The sequence below is a fragment of the Halichoerus grypus genome, chromosome 2 (genome assembly GCF_964656455.1).
Source record: "Halichoerus grypus chromosome 2, mHalGry1.hap1.1, whole genome shotgun sequence".
Classification (NCBI taxonomy): Eukaryota; Metazoa; Chordata; class Mammalia; order Carnivora; family Phocidae; genus Halichoerus; species Halichoerus grypus.
In genome coordinates this window covers 144,184,415-144,197,392 of record NC_135713.1, presented here as the reverse complement: position 1 = coordinate 144,197,392, position 12,978 = coordinate 144,184,415, and the positions used below count along the sequence as shown (strand labels likewise).

The 12,978-nt window shown below is 50.3% G+C and overlaps 1 protein-coding gene and 1 long non-coding RNA gene across 6 annotated transcripts in view; one reads left to right on the top strand and one right to left on the bottom strand.

Moving 5' to 3' along the window:
- The window catches only part of MAPK9 (mitogen-activated protein kinase 9), a 53,091-nt gene extending 48,155 nt beyond the window's left edge, over nt 1–4,936 (bottom strand). For 2 of the 5 annotated variants that reach the window (XM_036069311.2, XM_078067640.1), the window contains exon 1: nt 4,726–4,934. The gene's annotated coding sequence lies outside the window, so the exon portion shown is untranslated. Of the gene's footprint in view, nt 1–4,725 lie in introns of all 5 variants that reach the window. The other 3 variants (XM_036069310.2, XM_036069308.2, XM_078067642.1) reach the window with 2 other exon arrangements.
- Nucleotides 4,937–5,059: 123 nt separating this feature from the next.
- Nucleotides 5,060–11,038, top strand: LOC118521016 (uncharacterized). The gene is made up of 2 exons (XR_004909930.2): nt 5,060–5,294; nt 8,529–11,038. It is a non-coding gene; the product is annotated as an uncharacterized LOC118521016 (long non-coding RNA).
- Nucleotides 11,039–12,978: the final 1,940 nt, after the last annotated feature.

Below are 12,978 nucleotides of genomic sequence, written 5' to 3'. Positions count from 1 at the left end.
GCCAAAAAGTAAAAAGAAAAAACATGTATTACTATCTTCTAAATTATAGCATACAGACTTAAGATCTAGAATCAATATGTCTTATAAGAATTGTCAAAATAGCTGTCCAGATTGGGATTTCTAGATTTCTCTTTAGATATTTAATTGTGACACATAATTGCACAATAAAGATAACTATTTAAAAAAACAGATTGGAAATCTGGGGTCAGAGGGCAATGGGCCTGCCACTTAGCCGGACAATCCTAGACTACACTCAGGGATGTAAAACAGGGATGAGCATTGAATCAACCTCAGGGGACAGTGAGCACAGTGCCCAGCACAGGGCAAAGTCTCAAAGTCAGCTGACATTAGGACAGAATCACCACACCCATTCTATTTACTGCTCCCCCAGATAAACATCTGCATTCTGAAAATGTGAACCAAAGTCTGCTAAGGGGGAAAGCGGATGACATGGCCATTACTGGGTTAGCATCTCGGGCAGAGACAACAGACAGGAGACAATGCACAGAATTTACTTTTCATTCGAGGTTGTGCCCAGCAGGTGACGTTTAAGGACATCTGTTGAAGACATCTGCTTCATAAGAGATGCTGTGTTTTAACTAGAGAGTCTAGTTAAGAGTTGGTGAAAGAGATTTTGATTTTAGAATCAGAGCTGGTGGATTTATTACCTGGGCTGCACCCTTAGCCTTAGATATGCTAAAATCAAACTAGTAGCAGCATTGATTGAGATACAACTTGCTACTGGGTAGCAAGTTTTTTAAAGGAAGTTCTTTTGAAAGCAGTCATTCTTTCTCTTAGCATCATTGTGGGGGAGGGAGGATAAAATTGTTTTTTTAAACAAATCCCCAAGTTTTTCCTATCCTGGCCTATGGAAAGACAGACGTTTGGCATACCACTAAAAGGTGTTCACACTGTTCATTCTCCTCACAGACAAAAAATTCACCTATAGAAACGCTTCAAATTGCAACTTCAGAATAGGCAAGAACCCATTTAACATAAAGGTAGTTAATGCCTCATTTTTAAGAAAAAGGTAACAATCTCATTTGTCATCCCTGTATCCTTGGAATCCAATTTTACTATTTCTGAAAAGTTTCAGAGTGTGTAGTCTTCGCTTAAGAAAGATACTAAAGTAAAATTAGCAGAGGGCAGAAAGGGAGAGTGGAATATTTTATGGGACCAAAAAACAAAAACAAACGAAAAACCCCAAATGCATTAAATAAAATCAAATTTGTTGAAATTCACCTTCAAATCTTTAGCTATAACGAAGTCCTATGTTAAAATGGTGACTACTCTTGCTCATTATTTTTCTATTAATTTATACCCCAACATTTTCCAAGGAGGATTTGAGGTATTGATTAAAAATAATTTAACTGGCAATTCAAAGGCCAATATAAAATCTAAAACAATGAGCTTTTGTTGTGCAAAAAGATATATAAACTTGCCTCCCAGGTAATACAACCCTTAATGAATCAATGGGTCTAGGCACTGAGCATCAACAGTTTGCTAACATCACAGCGTGGGCCTACCTGCCTCTAGATGGAAGAGAGCACCCCACCTAGGGCATCCTGAATCTGACCAAGCCGCATCTACATTCAACTACGAATTTTCAGGAAATACAGAGAAACATGTCAAATTACATTACAGAGATGCAGTCAGGAAAACCCCAGCCATGGCAATGCTACGGAACAACCAACTGCTTTAACAAATAAACTACAAGGAAAACAACAAAGAAATAGAGGGGGAATCTACAGATTAAAAGAAACTTAGGAGATGTATCAACCAATCACAATGTATGGACCTCATCTAGATCCTGATTCCGATAAACAAATTGTTAAAGAACCATAAAATGTATGGGACAACTGGAAATTTGAATACTGACCATTTGCTTATATTAAGGAATTATTGCGTTTCCAAGTTTAAAAGAGTCCTTATCTTTTAGACATATATACTGAGATATTCATGGATGAAATGACATGACATTTAGGTTTCGCTTCAAAATAATATGGGGGGGTGAGGGCGTAAATAGATGAGCTGGGAGTGAAACAAGATGGGGGGGAGTTGATAACTGGAAGCTGGATACTATCGTTTAATTTTGTCTATGTTTGAAAGTTCTCATAAAAAACAGTTAAGATGAAGACTGACCTTGAAACTAGTTCACACAATCACAAAAGGCCAAGTACATATTTAATTACTCTTCAGGAAAATGATGTAAAAAAAAAAGTCCTCTTCTTAATCAGTGGAGAAGTATAGCTACATATTTAAACCACAAATAGCTGCCCTACTGCCAAATCAAGTGTTAAGAAAATGTGGTTTCTGTTTTACCTTATGCATTACAAAAACAACTGCTTTCCTTGCTGTTAATTGCTTTATCTGGCACTTTTCTTTATCCAGAAAATTAAGAACATTTTATCTTAAATAGACAAATTGAATATGCCCTCCAACACTTATTTTAAACACATTTTAATCTGTCCTGGCATCCCAAAAATTAAATCCTCAGGAATATCAAAGCTCTCCAGAGAAGACTATGCCAAAATAGGATTATTTTTAACCCTGCAGGATCCTTTTGAAAAAAAAAAAAAGGGAGGGGTGCTAAATGGAGGCAAACATCTAGATTGGATGTTGTTCTTTCAGAACAAATTAAAAGCCAAAAGAGAACAGTCGGAGCTGAGGCACCCGGGAAAGGATGCTTATCTGGGGGGAGACCTGGGTTCCAATTTCACTTTCTGAGCTGCCTGCTGTGAAGCTGACTGCTGACACTCTGTGAGCCTCCGTGTCCTCCTCTTCGGAAATGGGTTTCGCAGCTGCCACTCATGGGGTTTCCAGAGAAAATTAAGTGAGAGTACCCGGACAAACAGGGCCCCGCTCCCCTGGCCTTGGGCTACCTTTCCAGCCCATCGCTGCTCTTCCCTTCTACATACCCTGCCCTGGATATCCGACAGTCCTGCAACCAAGCTAAGTGAATTTTGCATGGCTCAGAGCATTTAAAAAATTTTTAAATTAGCTACTGCCAACACTTGAGAATCTGGAGCATAGAAATACAATGTAGAGTTCTGACTCCTTTTTTAATATTGCAGGGCGAGGTTTGGTTTTCCAGGGTCCCCACCACCTTGCAGGCTGATTCCTGACCCCACACTGGCCTCATGTCCTTCCTTTCCCCTGCCCTTTCGCCCCCTTCCGTGCCTCTCCCTGCCTGGCGAATTTCTCACCACCCTTCAAGGCCCAACTCTAGCACCACCTGTCACCTCCTCCACATTTCCACAGCGCAGCCCCTCCACTACACTCCATCACACTGTCCTGGAACTAACCTGTCCACATGTCTGCTGCGTCTACTGGGCTCTCCAGCTCTCTGGAGGAAGGGACCCTGTTGCTATTGCCTTTGTGTCCCCAGGGCCGAGCAGAAAGCCTGACCTAGATAATGCAGAATTCAGTAACTGCCTCCTGAATGTGTGGAAGGAAATTAGAGCTAAAATATTACAAAAATGTAAAATTTTATATCACAGCTTGTTCTGACAGTTACCAAATAAAGGGGTCAAGGACATTAAAATGTTTTGCAAAATGAGAACAAGCTTCCATCTGCTTACATATTTCACAAGTTAGTCAGAAGTCACTAAATAAACTGACAGAGCAGAAGCAACAGCAGGCAGGGTCATTCATTCGTTCACTGCACTGATACCACTGAATACTTACTGTGTGCCTTCTAAGCACTGGGGATAACGCAGTGGACAAATCAGACAACTACCTGTTTTCAAAAAGCTACATCCTACTAGGGGAAACAAAATCAACAGACAAACAGAGTCGTTTCAAACCAGAGTGGATGCTAGGAAGAAAATTAAACAAAATAATGAGATAGAATGACTAAGGGGAGAAAGAGAGTGGTCAAGTGGTCAATTTTCCCCGTGGAAAATGAGACATCTGACCAGAAAGAGCCAGCTGTGCAAAGATACCGGAGACAGCTCCAAGCATTGGAAACGAAAGTGCAAAGGTCCTGAGGTAAACGGGGCTGCGCCGTCAAGGTAGGAGAGAGGATGGGTGGGACTGGGGAGCAGGGCTCTGGGTGGTGGGAGTGGTAGGGGAGGTGGGCAGGGCCCGCTCTGGCATTGCCAGGCGCTGAATGTGCAATGACTAGGCACTGGAGGAGCGCGGGGATGGGGGTCTCTGGGCGGATGGGGAGGGGGTTCCTGCCCTACTCACACCAGCATGGGGCAGGATCCCGCCCAAGCCCGGGCTCCTGCCCAGGCGCTTTCACACACATTCACACAGCCTGACAACAATCCTGTCCAAAAGGGTGGACATTTCCCCACTTTCCCTAGGGGAAACCAGAGGTACAGCGAGGGTCAGTGCCTTGGCCAAGGTCGCAGGAACCAGACTCGGGATCCTGAGCATCCCGGCGCGGGTATGCAACTGCGTGCCCCTCAATCCGGAGGGATGGCGTCCACAGACCCCACGGCACGTCTGCCCGAGCCAGGCCAGGGAGCGGGCCCGCAGCCCCTGGCTGCTGACAGCCGGGCGGGAGGGGGCGACTGCGGCAGCCCGGAGGGCAGGGGCGGCGGCCGGGGCCGCCTGCGCCCCCACAGAGCCCCGCCCGCTCCGCAGCCCCCGGCCCCGCGGCCCCGCGCCTCCCCAGCCCTGCAGACCGCGGCCGCGCGGCCCTCCCGCCGCTCCTCGCCGGCGGGGCCCGTTCGAGCAGCCCCCGCCAGGCCTCGCCCGCCCGCCCGCCCTGCTCACCTCGCCTCCCAGCCGCCGCGCCAGGGGGAGAGGGTGGGCGGGCGGACTGGCGGCGCAGCGCACTGGCCGCTCGCGGCTCCGCTGCCCGGGGCTCGGCCGGCCGCCCCGCCCCGCTCCGCTCCGCCCCGCCGCCGCCGCAGTGGGTGTGAGGGGCGCCGGGGCGCTTCGACCCTTCCGGTCCGGCTCCCTTCTCCTCCTCCTCCGCCGCCGCCGCCGCCGCCGCGGCGCCCGGCCTGACCGACCCGCGCGCCCACCAATCAGCGCGCGCAGAGCCGGGCAGGCGCGGCCAATCGCGCCGGGGGGCGGGTCGTGACGGGCGGCGCGGGCGGGGCGGCGGGCGGAGCCGGAGTCTCCGTGCGGGGTTCGGCCGGGCTCGGCGCCCCGCGGCCGCGCAGCTGCTCCTGCCTGTGCGGGGCGCCCTCCGGGCTGGGGACGCAGGCCCGGCTCCGTACGCGCGCTGAGTCTGCCATCTCCATCACGGGGCCCGCGGGGCAGCGGCCGGACGCGGAGCCGGGAGGCGGCGGAGAGGGCCGACGGGCGGACCGAGAGCCGGGCCCTCTGGGCTGCAGGTGCAGGGTGGCAGCGGAGAGGCGGCCAGTAGGGGAATGGAGCCCGGCGCGTTTGGGGGAGAGCTTGGGGCGAGGACGAGGGGAGACCGGGGCGTGGTGTGGCCCCCGGAACGACGTGGAGACTCAGGCGGCGAGGGAGTGGGGAGGAGAGGCAGGGGTCTTGGACTCTGCGGCTTGCTATGAACGGCCAGAAGTCGGGGAGCGGAGTGCGAGGAGGTGGCCGCGTGCAAGGCTGGTGTCCCCGCGGGTCCACGACAGAATGGAGGAGGGGACAGGCTGGTGTATTCGGGGCCAGGGGTCAAACCTCTGACTCAGAGAAAGGCGAGGTCTTAAATGGGAATGCAGTGCTGAGGTCCCCCTAGGGCCTGGGGTCCATTGACACTTACCTTCTTTTGAGCCAACTCTTGCAACCCTCCGGCCCCTCGGTTGGCTTCCAGCAGGCCTGGGTCGTGTGAAATGATGGGAGAGGCCAGGGGATTGCCTGTTGCCAGATTTGCGTTTGAATAAGCAAAGCTGAAAGTGAGGCGAGGAGGCTTGACGTATTGAAAAAAGATCAGAGGTCCGTGGATAGGGTGGGGGGCGGTGCACACTTTGGTCCCCAAAGTGACCGGGATAGTGGGGGACTGTGGAGGAGGAACAGCCTTCACAGGATGCCAGAGCCAACTGGGTGATCAGGGCAGGGGATACATTGGGAGGAAGAAGCAGGACCCTGCAGAGGGGGAGGTCAAGGAGCTGGGGGGCATGGAGGGTGGTGGCAGTATTTGGGGAGGATGGCAAGCCTGCGGGGATGCAGGGTCAGGCTGAGGGCACCGGGGCCTCAGAGGAGGAGTTGGGGTAGAGGACTGGATCCAGCCATGGTGTCGTCTTCCCTTAGGCCACCCGCTACCTTGGCCACCAGAGGGAGTTTTCTAAAACAAAGTATGGCCCATCCTAGCTTGAAATTGTTAGCTCCTGAGTGTGATCTGAGTGAAGGAGGGCCCATCAGGTGGGTTCCTGCCCACACTGGTCCTCACATCAGCCTCATCTGCCACCTGCCCCAGGTGTGCAAGAGAAAACAGGAAGCCAGAAATTGCCATCATCAAGGATTATGGGAGACTAGTAAAGCCTGGCTGTCAGAGCTGTCTTTTCACTAAGGAGCACTCATGGGTGCTTCCCCTTAGATTAGGAAAGGGCACCCATTCCTACACACTTCCGCCAAGTTTACAACACTCACCCCATGAAAAGTGAGTACCTAAAGTCATTGTGCACGTGTGCTCACATGCACACACACACACACACACACACACACACACATCTATAGTTTTCTAAAAGGATTCTGCCTTTTCTGGTTTATGAAATACAGTGAACATTTATGGACACAGAGCTGAGGTGATGAGGTGGGGGAAGGGTCTAGTCCATGCTTGGAAGAATGCACAGAATTTTAGTGGAGGCCAAGTGAGATGGGGGAGGGGGAAGGTGTTGCACACATGAGTATGACTGACCACTGACCTAGCCTGCTGGGTGTGGAGAAATAGTTGAGGAAGGCCTCCTGGATAGGAGGAATCCCCAGCTGAGGCTGGAAAGCTAGCAGGAATGTGCTAGGCCAGTGGTTTAGGCAGAAAGGGCACTGGGACCCAAAAGAAGTAAGCACCTACATGCTGTGTTCAGGAAATCCAAGGTCACCTGGTCTTGCTGGAGATGGGGAGAAGTGGACTGGAGGGTTAGTAGGGCCTTGAGGTGGACTGGGGCTGCAGACTGGAGATCCATGGACTCACTTCAATTCACTGATATGCCTTGTTTAGCCCAGTTTTGTTTGTTTTTTAAAAATTGACTTAGTTGCCAACATTTGAAAATTGGGAGCTTTCACTTGAAAAATCTCAATTGCTGGTTTCTCTTGAGTAGTTAGAAGCTCTGGCACCCTGGGGCCTGCATTCCCATAAGGAACTGAGTGGTCGCTGCCCTTTTAGGGGAGGCCCCTAGGTCACCATAGTCCCTACCACTCCCTATGACCCATCTCTGGCCATGACTTCATTAGCCCTTACCTGCTGGCCCTTGGGGCATTTCGGGGTAGGGGCCCCATCTGTGGAGGGAGAGGGCAGATGTTGAGGGGTGTTAAGAAAGGAAGTGAATGATGTGCTTAGGTGTTTATTTTGGAAAGATCACTAGAGCCCATGGAGTTTCAGGGATGAGGGACTTATATTCACAAGACCAGTTAGGGAGCTACTGCAAAGGCCCCTGTAAAAGAAGGTGAGGCCTGGCCTGGGGCAGGTGTCAAGAGGAAGGAACTGATTTTAAAACTGTTTCAAGACTTGAGGGCCATGAAGAGTCACAGTGACTGCCATTACACAGCCACCAGGATGGCTATAATAAAACAGACAGAGAATATTGTGGCGACGACGTGGAGCCGCTGGAACTCCCATCCCTGCTGGTGGGAAAGCAGGAGGAGCATGCCCACTTTGGAAAACAGCTTGGCGATGTCTGGTAACATCAGATGTACACCTGTCATAGCGCCCAGCAGTCCTATTCCCGGATATGTATCCGAGAGAGATAAAAACGTGTCCACACAGAGCTGGACATAAATATAGCAGCTTTATTCCAAACAGTCAAAAACTGGAAACAACCCAAGCCCGTGTGTAGCCTGATGGGTAAACAAACTGTGGTGCATCCATACAGTGGCCTACTACCTGGCGGTAAAAGACACTGACCTGACAGATGCACGACATGGGAAAGTACCCAAAACATCCTGCTAAGTGAAGGAAGCCAAACAAGGCTACATCCTCTATGATTCTAGAACATTCTGGAAAAAGCAAAATTGGGTCTGCGGTTGCCAAAGGTCAAGGTGGGGGTGTGGGGGTGGGCGGGAATGATGACCAGCGGCCACGAGGGAATTTTGGGGGATGATGGGTATACTCTATATTTTAATGATGATGGTGGTCATATCACAATATGTTTATCCAATTTCAGAACTGGGCACCTAAAGAGGGGTGACTTTTAACATATGTAAAGTATTCTAAAAAACTTGATGTAAAGAAAAGAAGTCTGTTTAAGAGGTAGAGTAGTCAGTCTTAGAGGTGGGGTTGGGGGTGAAGGAGGAGGAGGAGTCAGAGAGGATGCCATGGTTCCTGGCTTGATTTTTGGAGAGGGGACTTCTGGCCTGGGCCTGCTCACTCACCTGCTGAGAGGAAGGCCTTAGTGAACCTGCATCCGGGCTGCCCACCTGCCGTCTGACACCTCCCCCTTCTCTGTTCCCTTTAGCTCTGCAGCCCTGGCGGTGTACCTTTTGAGCTGAAGGCCACTGGCTGTTCTTCTTCCTGAGACCTCACTGCTCCTCGCTTCCCTGCCTTTGACTTGGCTCCTCGATGGCACGCCGGCAGACACCGCCCACCTGGCAGACATTGCCCACTTCCCTGCCCCACGTGGGAGAATAGCACATAGGAGGGAAGGAAGAAGAGCTCAGGCTCCACTCCTTGGCCTGGGAGTGCCAGGGGACACTGGAGGCTGGTCCAGGGGTCACAGTGCTGATGGGTTCCCATGGCTCCAATCTCATCGTCCACTCTTGACTTGCCTTGACCGGGTTCCATTTGGGCTTTTCACTGAGTTGTGCTCTTCTGGGCAAGAGGTTTGCTTCCCCGAGCCTCAATTCCGTGGGGAGTGGGCATGGTTGGTGACCCCTGCCTGATGGGGATGCCGTGAGGACTCCAGGAGAGCAGTACCAAGTTCAGGGCATAGACTGTGCACACAGGGACACTGAGTGTCCTTGTGCTGGCCTCCTCTGCTCCCTCCTCACCTTGCCTGCTCTCCCCCCACTCCCTCATTCCCTCCCCATCTCCTCCCCAGCCCTGACCAGGACCCAATGTGCCAGGGGATGCAAGTCAAGACGGTTTCCGTTGTGTTTGAGAAAGCCAAACTGCACTTAACCCAGTGGGGACAACTGTTGGGAGGTTCCTGCATTGTAACCCCTGGGAGAGCATGGGTGGAGCTGGCCCTGGGACCACAAGCTAGAGAAATGGGCCAGAGCCTTGGAAGCTATGGGCAAACTCTTCATCACATCCTGTTCTCCTCTGGGTCAGCTTCCTTCTCCCTGTGTCACCTTCTGCTCTTCCATTGCCCAAGGGGGGCAGACCCTCTGTCCCATATCAAGTTTGAAAATCCCCAGAGGAGGACTCTGATGGGCTCCTTGGGCAGGGCCTCCCACTTCTGGGGTGGGCAGTCAGGCTCATATGAAGACATGGCAGGAGAAAGGGCAGAAACAGTTGGGAAAGGCAGAAGGCTGTGGGCTTATTCTCCGATCATAAGAAAGAGGGCATGGGTGCTGTATAACTGAATGCTGAATGCAGTGGCCCTCCGCCCTCCTTTTCCAGGCAGCCCCCAGAACACCAGCAACTGGACCCTTGCTGTCAGGCAAGAGACTGGAAAACTCTTCTCTGGAAGTTGGACCAGCCCTAAAACCTAAAGCAAAGATCTGACCCCTGTGCTCCCCACCCCCTGACACCGCAGACTCCCCCAGATTACCCAGCAGAGAATCTCAGCATCAACAGGCTTCACTGTGTGTTCAGAACTTTCCTCCCACCTTGAATCTGACCAGACAGCCCAAGGTCATGTGGCAAAAAAAAACAAAAACAAAAAACCCCCACAAAACTAAGACAACCCAAAAAACTATCTTGAAAGAAACAGAGACTATAGTGAAAAAGAAAGGAAATTCTAAAAGGAAAAATATGTTGCCAGCTTCAGAGAGAATGAAAGTCTCGCATCCTTGAAGCCGTTAGAAAGATATTGAGCACACCTATATGTCCTTGCTCTCTCGGCTGAGATGGCCTAGAAGCGGCAGCACCCCAGCAGGAAAAGCACACCCGGAGCCCAGGAATTGTGTTCTACTGCCCATTCTCCAACAAAAGAGACCAGGGGTCCCAAATCAGTAATGGCTGATTCTAGGGCTGGGGGAGGGGATACACAAGAGGAGACTGGAGCATCTTGGGGTGCAAGAAAATAAAGAAGGGCTTACAATACACACACACACACACACACACACACACAGAGTTACTTCCTCAGTAAATGGGGAAGAACAGACAAGCCTATACCGAATCCCAAATAATTTACGTAGACAATCCCCACTCAGGAAGGCGAAGCATAACTCTCCACTCACTCAGTGGGGGGTGGGCATAGTGACTTCCTTCCAAAGAGTTCAGTATGGAAAGGGAGAAAAATGAGACTACTGCACACAGGTGACCAAGAGATCGTAACAATGACAAGACATGTTGATAGCATGTTCCCCTCTGCATATGGAGTAATGAGAATGGCACTTTACTTCTGGGGTCTTCCTCCCCAAAACACATAACCCCAGTTTACCATGCGAAAAGCATCAGACAAACCCAGTTGGGGAACATTCTAGAAAATACCCACCAGTTGTCCTCAAAAATGTCAAGATCATTCAAAACAAAGGAAGTCTGAGAAACGGTCACAGCCAAGAGGAGCCTAAGGAAACACGTAATGTGATGTCAGGAAAAAGCAGGAAAAGGACATTAGGTAAAAACTAAGGAAATGTGAATAAAGTATGCACTGTAGTTAATTTTTTAAAAAATATGCATTATAAATATATATGTATTTATATATTCAGAGCAAAAAAAAAAAAAAAAGAGCCCTTGGAAATTAAATCGTATTGGCAGAAATGAAAACTCTTAGTAGTAAACAGATTGGGAGAATAAGTCAAATCTCCCATTAGTAGAGCAAAAAGATGAGATGCACAATAAAAAAAAAAAGACAGGAAATGAGAAGCCTGTCCAGAAGCTTCAACCTCTGAAATAAGAGGGGCCAGGAAAACAAAAGAAATCCACAGAAAAGTAATTCAAGAAGATTCCCCAGAATGGAGGAGCAGGAGGTACCAGCCTGAAATCAACACCAAATGAGAAGAGACCCAAGACAGCTCGCTGTGGCATTTGAGAACACAGGGGGAGAAAAAGAGGGAAATACAAAGGTCACCTACATCAGAGTGAGTTTGAAACCCTCAACTGCAAAACCGTGAACAAGATCATGGAGATTTACCTTTACAGTTCTGAAGAAAACATGTTTTGTGACCTAGAATTCTATACGTAGCTAAACCCTCAGTCCCGTGTGAGGCATAAAGTCATTTACTTCTCAAGGTCTCAGAAATTTATCTCCCAGCCTCCTTTACTCAAGAAGGATGTACCCCACCAAGATGACAAAGGAAACTCAGAAGGAAGACGTGAGATACGGGAAGCAGGATGACAAGGGACTTCCTTGGAGGATGATGGAGCGCTCCCAGGATGGCAGCTCTGCAGCAGATGTGGAGGGAGCTGAGCCATCCTGCAGCGGGGTGACCCCAGAGACAGCCGGGCATCACAAAGACCCCCCACTTCCATCGGGCCATCTTCTTAAACCAAGGACAGAATGCCCAGGACAGGTTGGCCCAGATTCTCACCAGGACTTGGCTTGTCTTGACCATGTGCCCCCAAGGGTCTCTCCCCTGTTGCTCTGCTGAGGGCACGAGTATCCCCCATAGAAGTTCTCAGCGTTTCCCTGAGAGCAGGAGGCAGCCCCTTCCCTCTGGCTGTACTCCTGCCACATGTCCGGTGCCTGGTCCACACCTCAGTCTTGCTAAGCGCCGAAGTGTGAAGAGCCCTGTGTTTCCCAAGACTCACTCGTGAGATGAAATGCATTTCTCTGGTTCTCATCCAGATAAAAATGTTCTGGCTAGTTTGTAAAGTCTCCTAACCTCAGAAGCTGTAATGACCACCACGGTCTGGTTAAAAAGACAGAAAGGAGGGGCACCTGGGTGGCTCAGTTGGTTAAGTGGCTGCCTTCGGCTCAGGTCATGATCCCAGAGTCCTGGGATCAAGTCCCACATGGGGCTCCTTGCTCAGCGGGGAGTCTGCTTCTCCCTCTCCCACTCCCCCTGCTTGTGCTCTCTCTCTCTCTCTCTCTCTGACAAATAAATAGATAAAATCTTAAAAAAAAAAAAAAAAAAGAAAGGATTGCCGGTGTTGTCACCAGGGGGTGAATCTGTGGGAAGGGCTGGGGGCCGTGGCTCAGAGGATGTCCCCCTGGCTCCTGGGTTCCTGCCAGCCCTTCAGAAGTGGGATTCCGCGGGAGCTACAGGAAACCTCTGTTGGTGGCTGCCATTGCCTGGAGCACAAGGCGGTGGATGAGTTTTAGGGAGCACTGCCGTAGCATGTGCTTTGCGGCTAAGGGCCATAGAAGGACCTCCTCTCTGCCAAAGCCATGATTCTGTCTGCTCCTCCCCGAGGAGAAAGAAGTAACATGATTTCTCCATAAATAATATGATTTCTAAACTGCCTCCCAGATCTTCCGTGAAGCATCTCACTGGTGGAATTTTAACTTGGAAATGTAATTCCCAGGTTGCCAAGCCCCGTGACACAGGGGAGGGCATAGAAAAGGATGGAAAAGTTACTGAGTAGCCCACAGGTAATCCTGAACAAAGGTCTGATGGTAAACTAGAGTCACTCACACAGTTAGTGGTCATGAAGACACTATTCAAGCCATCTGGGATAGCCACTTTCTTTGGGAGCCTGAATTCCGACCCCACAAGCCTTCAGAACTCTGGCCCTGGCTTCTTATATTCCTGCCTGACTGTATTAATAAAATTGGTGACTATGATGGATCCATGGAAATAAAAAGTATGGATTTGAGGGGCGCCTAGGTGGCTCAGTAGGTGAAGTGTCTGCCTTCG